General features: G+C 36.5%; 1 long non-coding RNA gene across 1 annotated transcript; it reads left to right on the forward strand.

The window, feature by feature from the left end:
- Window positions 1–144: 144 nt before the first annotated feature.
- On the forward strand, window positions 145–1,874 carry LOC107736696 (uncharacterized). The gene is made up of 3 exons (XR_001639717.1): window positions 145–218; window positions 285–356; window positions 1,808–1,874. It is a non-coding gene; the product is annotated as an uncharacterized LOC107736696 (long non-coding RNA).
- Window positions 1,875–2,260: the final 386 nt, after the last annotated feature.

A 2,260-nucleotide genomic window follows, 5' to 3' on the forward strand; every position in this document is an offset into this window, starting at 1 on the left:
AGGGATCTTGGGCCTAAAAAGGTTGGTGACCACTGGTCTACAGAAATGCATTCGTGTTTTAGATCCTGGTTGGTGAATAGAACATCATCTTATTCCTTTATTTCTTTAAAATCTATTTTTTTCATATCTCTTGTTGTCTACAGTTATCTGACGGTGACATTCAGAGCTATCATGAACACTACATTCCCAGAATGAATGAGATGGTGGCTTTTAACATGGTGAGCATGACATTATTTTTATCACTAACTCTATATCTGCCTCATGCTGGTTTTCATCTTCCACAGTTGAAAGTCATTTTGGCTCCGTGTATAGAGGGTCTCATCCTCCTCGACCGACTTTGCTACTTGAAAGAGCAGGTAACAAACCAATTGTCAGAACAGATAACAGTAACACTACATTTTACCCTCAAATGTACATTTGCCCCATAGATTTGTGCTTGTAAAGATATATAATCCTCATATAATTAGAGAACTGTGAGGGGCTTTTGTTTCAGACTTTACTTCAGTACCACAACACAGATTTCCCAAGTCAGCAACTTATTCTCACAGCATATATACCAACAGACTTTAGCCACGTATAGCAGATCCAAAACAGTCCAAAAACTGGTTTCCAACTTACAGGAGTTCAGAGGTTTTAAGTTACACATCCATTTCCTTCTTGCCCACCAGGCTTTGAACATAAAACCTCAAACCTCCTCGCGACGACAGTCAGGAGTGTCAGACTCAGCCATCTGTGAAGAACGTTAGACTGAAAATTTAGGGCATGACAAAATCATTTTGTTTATACCCACAAAACAGTGACAGCAAGTTTCTGTGGGATCAATTTCCACATGATCTTACAGGGGTTACTTATCAGTCATGTAATGTAAAGCAAGTAAAACCTCCCCAATGTCAGATCTATGTTTTTTTTCTACAGAGGTCTATGATTTGTGTATGTCTGACATTAAAGGGCTTGGCAACATGATAAGGTTTCTCAGTGACGACTCTGTGAACTCCGCTAACCACATTGAAATCAGAGTCCGCTTTACAATTTGCCCTGTGGAGGGTTTTGTTATGTATAAACCATTTCATAACACGGTACTCTGGGTGTGCTGCCAAGTATATTAACGTGATTTGGTCAGTGATTATGGAAAGCTGTAATATGGATTTTGGATTGAAACAAGCTGTGCTCAGTTAAGTTGATTATTTTGATCAGGTCCAATATACTTTTTTACTTATGGATATGCTGGAAACTTAATTTAAATTACGGTTAATCTAAAATAATATATCCTGAGTGTGTGTGTGTGTGTGTATATACTGAACTTATGATCCGATTGTTTTTAGTGAATCAGAACCATACAAAGTGACCAGGTAGATTGATTCCTGAATGAATGACTCTTATGATTATGTTCTTTTCAAGGAATCAGAAACATAGAGCGCGAGCACAGTGTAGTCTGATTCCCGAACAAATGATTCTTTTGAATCAGTTCTTGTTAGTGAATCAGAAATATGAAGCATGACCAGTGTACCAATGCCTGACAAATGGCTCTCATGAGTTAGTTCTTTTTAGTGAGTCAAAAACAGACAGCATGAACAGTGTAGTCCATTCCTGAACAATTGATTCTTATGAGTCAGTTCTTTTTAGTGAATCACAGAGAAACCAGTGTAGCCTGGTTCTTGAACAAATGATCGCAAAGCATTGCAAAGTCATGATCCTTGATTTCATGTTGAGAAAGCCTCACATGCATGAATATATAAGCTACACCAGTGCATCTGGATTTCAGACTTTCACATTTCTACATTTAAATAAAATATCTCTTTTCTTTCAGGACAATGTGTCTCATTCTGCGCTGGTTCAGCTCTTTGACCCTCTCCAGTCCCCTAGATGTTATGCAGTTGTTGGTATAAAGGAATCTACCGTTTGAAGACCAAATCTATAGCCCTGCTGTTTAGTGTAATTTATTGATTTAATTTTAATTTATTCTTTTGGTAAAACTTTGTTTTTATTTTTTATATTATTCATTTTGTTTTTAAAGTCAAATTCAAATGAACTCTTGCCAATTTTTCAAACAACAATAAAAATGCTTTTTTTTATTTATGTAATTATATTTTACAAAAAATTATGTCAAATATAATTTGTCAAAATAGGGTTGTTCACAGTAAATTAAAAGCAGTTTTTCATTCCGGCTGCTCCAAAGACCTGGCCGTATTAGTCTCCAGATCGGTTCAGTTATGAAGCATAACGGTTCGGTCTGCAGCTTAAAGCGGAAAGATATAGTGAT

Source organism: Sinocyclocheilus rhinocerous, unplaced genomic scaffold, assembly GCF_001515625.1.
Source record: "Sinocyclocheilus rhinocerous isolate Xijiao unplaced genomic scaffold, SAMN03320098_v1.1 C36897771, whole genome shotgun sequence".
Lineage (NCBI taxonomy): Eukaryota > Metazoa > Chordata > Actinopteri > Cypriniformes > Cyprinidae > Sinocyclocheilus > Sinocyclocheilus rhinocerous.